Source organism: Phoenix dactylifera, chromosome 9 (assembly GCF_009389715.1).
Source record: "Phoenix dactylifera cultivar Barhee BC4 chromosome 9, palm_55x_up_171113_PBpolish2nd_filt_p, whole genome shotgun sequence".
Lineage (NCBI taxonomy): Eukaryota > Viridiplantae > Streptophyta > Magnoliopsida > Arecales > Arecaceae > Phoenix > Phoenix dactylifera.
Window position 1 is genome coordinate 7,078,606 of NC_052400.1, and position 12,553 is coordinate 7,091,158.

The 12,553-nt window shown below is 41.5% G+C and overlaps 1 pseudogene; it reads left to right on the top strand.

Annotated features, from left to right (window-relative positions):
• Positions 1 to 618: 618 nt before the first annotated feature.
• On the top strand, positions 619 to 7,395 carry LOC120111981 (annotated as a pseudogene).
• The last annotated feature ends 5,158 nt before the right edge of the window (positions 7,396 to 12,553 follow it).

Genomic DNA, 12,553 nt, shown 5'->3' on the forward strand with positions numbered 1-12,553 from the left:
TTTAAATACAATCAAAGTATTTATTTCCTTAGTAGATAGCAAGAGTTGGTCTTTGTGACGGATGGATGCAAACAATACCTTCTTATATGGTGATCCTGACAAGGACATTTATATAATGCAATCACCTGATTTTGTTGACTCCTCTCATCATAAGTTTGTTTGCAAATTTAGAAAAGGTTTGTATGGTCTCAAGCAGATGCGTAGAGTATGGTATGAAAAAATTGCTGAGTATTAATTATTTTGTGGCTATTCTCTATCTTCTACATATCCTAACTTATTTGTGAAACATGCTACTAAAGATATAGTGATTGTTCGCCTTTTTGTTGATGATTTGCTAATTACTAGTGATGATGTTGGTAAGGTCCATAGTGTTTGTGGACAAATATCTGTATGGTTTGAGATGAAAGAACTTAGTGAATTGAGATATTTTCTTAGCATTGAAGAAGTTAAGCTTAAGGATGGAAATTTTATTTATCAGAAAAATATGCTTTTGATTTATTAAATGAGTATGGATTGGCTAATTGCAAGTGTATCAGGATACCAACTGTGGAGTGATTGATTAAAACCCCATTTGATTTTGATGAGCTCAAAGCATTTGAGTATATCTTGTGATTACTAATGAATTCAACTGAGTGTTTCAGTGAAAATCCTGTCCAAGTGTCTCTAGATTTGGTTCATAGTATTTTGGATAAGTTAAGAAGTCTGCTGAACCAAAGTCTGAGACTCGAGTCGACTCCCGAGTATCACGAGTCGACTCCAAGCGTATCAAGTTCACTGGCACGAGCTCGAGTCGACTCCAGACTAGTACGAGTCGACTCCGACTGAGAACAGAAAGAAGAACAGAAAGCCTCATCTCAGAACCTGTCAACGAGTCGACTCCTGAAGTGCGCGAGTCGACTCCAATGTTCAACGAGTCGACTCCAGGGTAGTAAGAGTCGACTCCAAGAGGTACACAAAGAAAAGTCAGAGAGCAGTTTTTCGGGTCTGAGATACGAGTCGACTCCAGTGGAACGCGAGTCGACTCCGATGGTTGGCAGGTCGACTCCAAAGAAAGCATGAGTCGACTCTCAGCGGAACACAAGGAAAAAGTCAGAGAGCATTTTTGGGACTCTGAGATTCGAGTCGACTCCCGCATTGCACGAGTCGACTCCGAGACTCCGCGACCATCGACAGACAGAAAACCATGTTACTGCCTCTGAGATTCGAGTCGACTCCAAGACAAGCTTCACGTCAAAAGGCAGAAGACCAACTTTCAGAAACTGAGAGCCGAGTCGACTCCAAGGAAGTTCGAGTCGACTCCAAGACTGGATGAGCCAAAAGACAGAGGATCGGGAGTTCGGGCTCTGAGATTCGAGTCGACTCCAAGGACAGTCGAGTCGACTCGAGTGGACAAAATTCAAAATTGGATCCACGGACTTCTGTGGATGAACCGACTCCAAAATTGCCAGGTCAGCTCCAGAAGTTGGCGAGTCGACTCCGGGTCAAGACGAGTCGACTCCCAGTCGTGACGGCAACTTTAATTCAAATTTGGAACAGTTGCCGAGTCGACTCCGGAAAAGCTTGAGTCGACTCCCGCTACAGCCGAGTCGACTCCTGATCGCGCGAGTCGACTCCAACCCACCAACGGTCATATTGTCAGGCTGCGCAGAGTGTGCAGAACGGACAGAAAAAGCAGTGTAACGGCTAGTTTCCGTGGGGGTTGGCTTAAATAGCCACAGAAGACTGTAGCAAGGTAGAGAACAACCATTCCACTCCAAGCATTCAAGCTTTCAAGCTCTGCAACGTGCTCTTCAACGAAAAAGGGGAAGATCAGCATTTACTGCAACCAACTACATCTTCCTAGCAATTAAAGCCTCCTCCTCCTGCATTCAAGTCGACTACTCATTCGAGAGGAGATCGAAGTTCAAGAAGCCATTCCTCTACTTCAGCTTAAAAGCGTTTGAGGGCTTCTAAACTCCTCTTTTGATTATATTGTTTTACATCTGCTTTTGAGAAGCTTATTTTCCTTTCTTTCTATAACTTGTATTTACTTGGTTCAATCGGGGGACTGAATCAAGGGGACTAAGGTTGGTTGGTGAGCCAAGTTAAAAACCAACGTGTGTAAGGGTTTGATTGTGAGCCCGGGAAAATAATCGGGGTTGGTTCTAGTCGGTGAGCCTAGGAAAACCGACCGAGTTCGTTGTGAGCTCGTAAAACAACAAGTTTGGTTGTGAGCTTGCAAAACAACCGGCTGTAATCCAAGGGGGTTATAGTGAAATTTCCAAGTGAGACTTGGGGAGTGGACGTAGGAGCAAGGGTTAGCTCCGAACCACTATAAAACCTTGTGTTTGTGATTGATTGGCTCTTTTCTTCTTACTCTCACATCACTCACAGCACTTAGGATTAATTAAATAACTTGCAATAGTTTTTAATTAATCATCCATAACGTTTTAAATATCTAAATTAATTTTAAAACCCAATTCACCCCCCCTCTTGGGTTGTCTATCTGGGCAACAAGTGGTATCAGAGCCAAAAACTCTTCCACTCAAGAGTTAAAAGATCAAAATGACAACCCCATTTGGATCTTCTCACATTGAGGGTCAGTCCACCCAAAGACCCCCTTTCTTCAATGGATCCGACTACTCATACTGGAAGGCTAGGATGAGAATATTCATCCAAGCCCAAGACTATGAGATGTGGACCATTGTAGTGAATGGCCCATACATCCCATCCACATATGTAGAGGGTGTTAAGGTACCCAAATTAGAAAAGGATTGGGATGAACATGACATGAGGAAGGCACAATTAAACTCTAAAGCTATGAATGTGTTTTATTGTGCCTTAGACCGTAATGAATTCAATAGGGTTTCAACTTGTAATTCTGCAAAAGAAATTTGGGACAGACTTGAAGTGACCCATGAGGGCACGAATCAAGTCAAGGAATCCAAAATAAACATCTTGGTTCATAAATATGAACTATTTAAAATGGATTCAAATGAAACAATCACATGCATGTTCACTAGGTTTACTGATATTGTCAATGGCCTAAAAAGCCTTGGCAAGAACTATACTAACAGTGAGCTTGTCAGGAAAATCCTTCGGTGTCTACCAAGGTCGTGGGAAGCTAAAGTGACGGCAATCCAAGAAGCCAAGGACTTGAACAAGCTACCACTTGAGGAGCTTCTTGGATCCCTTATGACGCACGAGCTCACCATGAAACAACACAACGAGGAAGAGTCCTCCCATAAGAAAAAGGTAATAGCTTTAAAATCTACTTCATCTAACAAAGACTTATCTTGCAGTAGCAGTAGTGAAAAAGAAGAAGATGAGGAAGATTGTGGTGAGGCACTTCTTGTGCGCAAGTTCAAGAAATTCATCAACCACAAGAAGTCCTATCGTCAAAGGAGAGGCCCCTCAAATTCCTACCGCAAGGACAAAGGTAAGGAAAGAGAAAATGAGGGGATTGGGTGCTATGAGTGCAAAAAGACGGGACACATCAGAGCTGAGTGTCCCTTACTAAAGAAGGGCAGCAAGTACAAGAAGAAGAAGAAAGCCCTTGTCACCACCCTATCGGACTCCGACGCATCATCTTCATCATCGGATGAAGAACAAGAAGAGAAGGCCAATTTCTGCTTCATGGCCAACGAAAACGAGGTAACTTCCGATACGCATTTTGATTTTACATTTGATGAACTTTATGATGCGTTTAATGAATTAATGATTGAATATAAGAATATAAATGTTAAAAACAGAGAACTAAAAGTAACTAACCAAACTTACATTCATAAGCATGATTCATTAATTAAGGATAAAGATAATCTTACCAAAGAAAATCTAGAACTTAAGACAAGCAACCAACTCTTAATTAAGAAGACTAACAACTTAACGAAAGATAATGAAAAACTAACTAAGGAACTTTCAGAACTTAAAAACCATAAACAAATCTTAAACAAGGATCTCACAAAAGAACTAAATGATTTAAAAGCAGAAAATCAAACATTAACTAAAGAACTTGGAAAATACAAACCTTTAGTTGAAAGATTTACGTATAGTTCTGAAAAGTTAAATATGATACTTAATAATCAACGAGCCGTATTTAATAAAGCGGGTTTAGGATATAAACCAAGAAATAAACAAAAACTTCTCAGTAACTTCTTTGTTAAAGCTAGGGAAACTAAAATTAAGAAAATAACTTGCTTTTGTTGTGGTACAGTAGGTCATAAAGCAAATGTGTGTAATTTTAGGAAAAGTAAAACTAAAAGAAAAATTAAAAAGGTATGGGTTCCAAAAGGAACCAACTTGACTAACCATGAAGGACCCAAGAAAACTTGGGTACCTAAGATGACATGATTTGCTTGTGTAGGAGTGTCTTGCAGCCAAAGTCAACAAAAACTGCTGGTATTTGGATAGTGGCTGCTCAAGGCACATGACGGGTGATAAAGATCAATTTTTCACCCTTGAAGCTAAGAAGGGAGGTGCTGTGACGTTTGGAGACAACAACCAAGGTCACATCATTGGTATTGGTAAAGTTCAAATCACCCCTTCTACTTTTATAGATAATGTTAGATATGTTGATGGTCTTAAGCATAACTTGTTAAGCATTAGTCAATTATGTGATAAAGGATATGATGTTATGTTTAAACCATCACTATGCATTATAACAAATCCTAATGATAATAGTTTAGTTTTTAAAGGAATTAGACGTGGAAATGTATATGTTGTAGACCTAGAAGATCTTGCAAAACATAACCAATGTCTAGTTGTAAATGAAACTAAAGATAATGATGCTAGTTGGTTATGGCACCGTAAGTTAGGTCATGCAAGCATTGACACAATAACTAAACTAGTTAAAAGAGACTCCGTGATAGGTTTGCCAAAATTAAAATTTGAAAAGAACAAAATATGTGAAGCATGTCAATTTGGCAAACAATCTAGGAACTCTTTTAAATCCATAAAATGTGTCTCTACTTCTAGGCCTCTAGAATTACTACACATGGACCTATTTGGTCCAACTAGAACAACAAGCCTAGGTGGAAATAAATATGGTCTAGTTATAGTAGATGATTACTCTAGGTACACATGGGTCATGTTTCTAGCACATAAGGATCAAGCATTTTCTATGTTTAAGAAGTTCCATAAGGAAGTAACAAATGCTAGAGAGTCTTCAGTCATAGCCATTAGAAGTGACCCTGGTACCGAATTCGAAAATCAATTATTTGACGAATTTTGTAGTAAAAAGGGGATAACCCATAATTTTTCTGCACCTAGGACACTACAACAAAATGGAGTTGTGGAAAGGAAGAATAGAACACTAGAGGAAATGGCTAGGACTATGTTATGTGAAAGTAACCTCCCTAAGTACTTTTGGGGAGAAGCCATTAATACCTCTTGTCACATATTAAATAGAGTTTTATTAAGACCCATTATAAAGAAAACACCTTATGAACTTTGGAAAAACAGAAAACCAAAAGTTAATTACTTTCATGCCTTTGGATGTAGGTGTTTTGTACATAATAATGGGAAAGATAATCTAGGGAAATTTGATCCTAAATCTGATGAAGGAATATTCTTAGGTTATTCTACAACTAGTAAGGCCTATAGAGTCTTTAATAAAAGAACCCTAGTTATAGAAGAATCTATACATGTTGTTTTTGATGACTCTAGTGACATCTCATCTAGTAAGAAGGTTAATTTTGATGATGATGTTGAAATACTTGAAGAAAAGATAGATGAGATGGGATTACAAGATGATAATCAAAAATTGATTGAAGAAGCATCATCAAGCCAAGAGCCTATTGTGGATCATGGGCTAACAAAAGCTTGGAGGTATGCTCACGGGCATCCTAAGGAACTCATTCTAGATGATCCATCTCAACCGGTTAGGACTAGAGCTTCACTTAGAAATTTGAATAACCATCTAGCTTTTGTTTCACACTTTGAGCCCAAACATATAGAAGAAGCCGAAAATGATGTAAATTGGATAAATGCAATGCAAGAAGAACTAAACCAATTTACTAGAAACAAAGTGTGGGATCTAGTAGAGAGGCCTTCTGAATATCCAATTATAGGTACAAAATGGATATATAAAAATAAGCTAGATGAAAATGGAATTGTTATAAGGAATAAGGCTAGACTAGTGGCAAAGGGTTATAATCAAGAAGAAGGCATAGATTTTGATGAAACCTTTGCTCCCGTAGCTAGACTTGAGGCTATTAGACTATTATTAGCATATGCATGCTCTAAGGATTTCAAACTATTTCAAATGGATGTAAAAAGTGCATTTTTAAATGGGTATATTAATGAGGAAGTGTATGTAGAACAACCTCCTGGTTTTGAAAATCATCAATACCCTAATCATGTGTATAAACTGAACAAAGCACTTTATGGATTAAAACAAGCACCTAGAGCATGGTATGAGAGACTTAGTAATTCCTATTAGAACATGAATTCTCTAGGGGAAATGTAGACACAACATTATTTCTGAAAAAGCAAAACAAAGATATGTTATTAGTACAGATTTATGTTGATGATATCATTTTCGGTGCTACTAACAATCGCCTCTGCGAAGAGTTTGCTGATTTGATGCAGAGTGAGTTTGAGATGAGCATGATGGGAGAGCTGAACTACTTCCTAGGGCTTCAAATCAAACAATCTGAAGGAGGAATCTTCATCAATCAAGCAAAATATATCAAGGAGATGCTCAAGAAGTTTGATATGGAGGGAAACAAGTCAATCAGCACCCCCATGAGCTCATCATGCAAATTAGATCAAGATGAATCAGGTAAATCTGTAGATCAAAAATTTTATAGAGGTATGATAGGATCTTTACTGTATCTTACTGCAAGTAGACCTGATATTATGTTTAGTGTGTGCATGTGTGCTAGATATCAGGCTCATCCTAAAGAATCACACCTAGCTGCAGTTAAGAGAATTTTTAAATACTTAATAGGAACTAAGAACATAGGGCTATGGTACTCTAAAGAATCTAGCCTAAACTTAATAGGATACACAGATTCAGACTTCGCTGGATGTAAGCTTGATAGAAAAAGTACCAGCGGGTCTTGTCAATTTCTAGGAGAAAACCTTATCTCATAGTTTAGCAAGAAACAAAACTCGATTGCATTATCCACTGTTGAAGCTGAATATGTGGCAGCCGGGAGTTGTTGTGCTCAAATCTTGTGGATTAAACAACAATTAGAAGATTATGGCATTAAACAAGATAAAATTTTCATTAATTGTGATAATACAAGTGCCATAAATCTAACTAAAAATCCAATTCAACATTCAAGAACTAAACACATTGAGATAAGACATCACTTCATAAGAGATCATGTATTGAATGGTGATGTGACACTCCAATTTGTTTGTACTGATAATCAATTAGCAGATATTTTTACAAAACCCCTAAGTGAAGAGAGGTTTAGTGTGCTTAGAAGGGGATTAGGAGTGATTGATCCATCCTAGTGGTGGTTTTCACTAGAATAATTGATTTTGATGATTACAATGTGGTTAAAATAGAGTTTCTTTTCAATGATCATCAAATCAGATCATAATTAGGTGATTTTCCCTCATTTGGCACGATTATAGCATGAGTTTTAGGTGCGTGCCAAAGTTAGAGACGACTCGAGTAAGTTTCAGAGCCGGCTCCTAAGGGGGAGTCGACTCGCGCATTTGCGGGAGTCGACTCGCAAAGATGGCAGCTGAGGGGGAGTCGACTCGCACATTGTCGGGAGTCGACTCGAAGTCTACAGGCGCATAAGGAGAGTCGACTCGCGCATATTCTGGAGTCGACTCGAAATCGAGTCGACTCGCGACTCAGGGGAGTCGACTCGCAGTCGGGATCCGACTTTTTAACCCTAGGTTTGTCGTTTCGCAAACACTTTCTTTCAAGCCGCCACTATTCAAAAAGCCCTAGAGCCGACTCCTAGGTCGTCCCCGATCGTCTCCAACCTCTGTTCGGTCGATTTTTCACCGGTTCTTAGGGTTTTCGTCCGTTCCTAGGTCGTCCCCTGTCCGTCCCGAGTCTCCTCCGTCGACCTTTCTCCGTCCTTTAGGTGTTTCTTCCCGTTTAGGTCAAGATGCCTCGTAAGACCGTGGTTAGGAAGAGGTCCCGTCCCGAGGCCGGTCCCGAGCGGCGCTCCAAGGCGCGGCACGATCCCGCGAGGGAACCACCTCCGGCTCGTTCCCCGCCTAGGGCGGTTCCCGCAAGGCCGTTGGCCGGGAAGGCCGTCACCACCGGGAGGTATGTCGACTTTGACTATCTCTCCCGGGAAGGGTTCACCATAGGTGATAGGCTTAGAGCCCAGGGCCTAGAGTACTTCCTCACTTTGGACCTTCCCACTTACCCTGGCCTTGTTCAAGAGTTTTATAGTACCGTCCATCGGGGAGATGGAGGTATCGAGGGCACAGTAGTAGGTGTCCCTGTGCGTGTCACGGAGGATCTCATTGCCCACATCCTCCACCTTCCATTAGTAGGGGTGGCTCCCGCACACCCTGAGGATAGAGTTGAGGCCCTTACGGTCGTCTTAGGGCATCCACCTCAGTCCCCCCTAGACGAGGTATCTGCTAGCTCACTTCCTATTGAAGTGAGAATCCTTTTGAGTATTCTGTCCAGGTCCATCTTCCCTAAGACAGGAAGATTTGATTTTGTAAATGAGAGGGACCTAGCTATTATGTCTTACATTCTTCAGGACACCCCGGTCAACTTCCCCAAACTCATCTATAGGTATATGTGTGAGCCCCTAGATAGACCTAGGCTCAACCTCCCATACGGCATGATTTTTACTCTTCTCTTTAGGGAGTACGAGATTCCCATTCCTGAGAGGGAACCCTCTCGTGCATTGCGATGGACAGATCGCTTGTGTACGGGGACCATGCACAGGATGGGATTTCGGAAGAGAGAGGGGGTATGGGTTAGGAAGTCTACCCTCACCGCTCAGACCACCAGACCTTCACCCAGTCCTGAGCCCGATTCAGACTACCCAGACCTTCCAGACCATCCAGACCTTCCATCCACTCCTCCTGCTCCTACCACCTCCGCCGGACCTTCCTCCTCAGCACCACCCTCTATGGCGGTCCGGATTGATCCTGAGCAGCTCCGGGAGCTGCGACAGGAGATAGTCAGAGAGGTGAGGGATGAGCTGCTTCGAGAGCTCCGAGGTGCGGTGCTTGCTCCCACTCCTGCACCCGTATCTTCTCAGTTGGTCCCTTCCTTGACAGCCGTGACTGACATGACGGCTCATATACGGGAAGAGATCTACAATGTCCGGAGTTTGGTCCAGGCCCAGTTCCACAGCATGAGTGAGGTCACGAGCTCCACTCGACAGATGCGAGAGGAGATAGGTCGTGACATGCACACCACCACCGAGGGGGCCGAGCGCTTGTCGAATGTACTCATCGACAAGCTGGACGCACTTCAGACATCGGTGACTGGGCTTCCGGCGTCGGTGACAGAGCTCTCCACTACACATAGCAGAGCCACCACGTCTATCATCACACAGCTTGGCCATGTCACAGATGCAGTCACCCTCCTCATGGAGCAGAGCCGATCCAGAGGAGGAGATGCATCCTCGAGAGGGGGAGCTTCATCCTCGAGGAGGACATAGATGTGTTTGAGTTCTGTTTTGCATTGTTTTGCTTTACTTAATGTATGCTCAAATGTATTCACATTCATATCAATACAATGAGTAGACATCTTATCTTCATTTCTGTGCCATTTGATGATTGGTTGTGCCATTTGTGCCATTGATTGTGTGTGATTACCTCCTTTTTGATATGATGACAAAAAGGGGGAGAAATATGTATAAAATGTGTAAAAGGGGAGAAATATGAAAAAATATGTAAAAGAAATCAATGGAAAAATATGAAAAAAATATGTAAAAAAATCAATGGAAATAAATAAAAAGATAAACTCTTAAAAACACACACAAATTTGTTCTAAGTGGATTCGGTACCTCGAGGCTCATTATCTCTCTTTTGGGGCTCCTAATGGAGTAATCTCCAGAATCTATTCAAGGGATATTCGGAGATTAGCTGAATCCTACTCAAGAACAAATTGACAGATTTTCCCTCTAAAAACAAAAAAATTCAGTTCAAAAACTTCAAAGCATTAAAAAAAATTCAGAGAATCAAAACATAGTTGAATGCATATGTTGAGGGGGAGAATCTAAATTTTAATCAAGCTAAATCATTAATGACATATAAGCCAAACAATTGATTGCATAATATGAAGGCTTATATAATTCCAAATGAAAGGGGGAGCTTTAACTCCGAAATTTGTTGTTTCACTCCTTTCAAACTTGGATAAATTAAATTATCAGACATTTGAATTCATTTATGAATTTTATTTCATTATTTATTGAGCAAGTCATTTTACATATACTCAAAGTTTTTGTCATCATCAAAAAGGGGGAGATTGTGGAGTGATTGATTAAAATCCCATTTGATTTTGATGAGCTCAAAGCATTTGAGTATATCTTGTGATTACTAATGAATTCAACTGAGTGTTTCAGTGAAAATCCTGTCCAAGTGTCTCTAGATTTGGTTCATAGTATTTTGGATAAGTTAAGAAGTCTGCTGAACCAAAGTCTGAGACTCGAGTCGACTCCCGAGTATCACGAGTCGACTCCAAGCGTATCAAGTTCACTGGCACGAGCTCGAGTCGACTCCAGACTAGTACGAGTCGACTCCGACTGAGAACAGAAAGAAGAACAGAAAGCCTCATCTCAGAACCTGTCAACGAGTCGACTCCTGAAGTGCGCGAGTCAACTCCAATGTTCAACGAGTCGACTCCAGGGTAGTAAGAGTCGACTCCAAGAGGTACACAAAGAAAAGTCAGAGAGCAGTTTTTCGGGTCTGAGATACGAGTCGACTCCAGTGGAACGCGAGTCGACTCCGATGGTTGGCAGGTCGACTCCAAAGAAAGCATGAGTCGACTCTCAGCGGAACACAAGGAAAAAGTCAGAGAGCATTTTTGGGACTCTGAGATTCGAGTCGACTCCCGCATTGCACGAGTCGACTCCGAGACTCCGCGACCATCGACAGACAGAAAACCATGTCACTGCCTCTGAGATTCGAGTCGACTCCAAGACAAGCTTCACGTCAAAAGGCAGAAGACCAACTTTCGGAAACTGAGAGCCGAGTCGACTCCAAGGAAGTTCGAGTCGACTCCAAGACTGGATGAGCCAAAAGACAGAGGATCGGGAGTTCGGGCTCTGAGATTCGAGTCGACTCCAAGGACAGTCGAGTCGACTCGAGTGGACAAAATTCAAAATTGGATCCACGGACTTCTGTGGATGAACCGACTCCAAAATTGCCAGGTCAGCTCCAGAAGTTGGCGAGTCGACTCCGGGTCAAGACGAGTCGACTCCCAGTCGTGACGGCAACTTTAATTCAAATTTGGAACAGTTGCCGAGTCGACTCCGAAAAAGCTTGAGTCGACTCCCGCTACAGCCGAGTCGACTCCTGATCGCGCGAGTCGACTCCAACCCACCAACGGTCATATTGTCAGGCTGCGCAGAGTGTGCAGAACGGACAGAAAAAGCAGTGTAACGGCTAGTTTCCGTGGGGGTTGGCTTAAATAGCCACAGAAGACTGTAGCAAGGTAGAGAACAACCATTCCACTCCAAGCATTCAAGCTTTCAAGCTCTGCAACGTGCTCTTCAACGAAAAAGGGGAAGATCAGCATTTACTGCAACCAACTACATCTTCCCAGCAATTAAAGCCTCCTCCTCCTGCATTCAAGTCGACTACTCATTCGAGAGGAGATCGGAGTTCAAGAAGCCATTCCTCTACTTCAGCTTAAAAGCGTTTGAGGGCTTCTAAACTCCTCTTTTGATTATATTGTTTTACATCTGCTTTTGAGAAGCTTATTTTTCTTTCTTTCTATAACTTGTATTTACTTGGTTCAATCGGGGGATTAAATCAAGGGGACTAAGGTTGGTTGGTGAGCCAAGTTAAAAACCAACGTGTGTAAGGGTTTGATTGTGAGCCCGGGAAAACAATCGGGGTTGGTTCTAGTCGGTGAGCCTGGGAAAACCGACCGAGTTCGTTGTGAGCTCGTAAAACAACAAGTTTGGTTGTGAGCTTGCAAAACAACCGGCTGTAATCCAAGGGGATTATAGTGAAATTCCCAAGTGAGACTTGGGGAGTGGACGTAGGAGCAAGGGTTAGCTCCGAACCACTATAAAACCTTGTGTTTGTGATTGATTGGCTCTTTTCTTCTTACTCTCACATCACTCACAGCACTTAGGATTAATTAAATAACTTGCAATAGTTTTTAATTAATCATCCATAACGTTTTAAATATCTAAATTAATTTTAAAACCCAATTCACCCCCCCTCTTGGGTTGTCTATCTGGGCAACACCAACTAAATTTAATTTAAAGTTGAGCAAAGTGCAAGGCAAACTTCTTGATGATCCTACCATGTATAGACAAGTTATAGAAAATTTGTTTTATTTGACTATCACAAGACTAGATATTTCTTATGTAGTTGACGTTATCAGTTGATATATGCAGCATCCTCGACGACGACATCTTGATACAATTTTACAAATCCTAAAGTATATTACTAA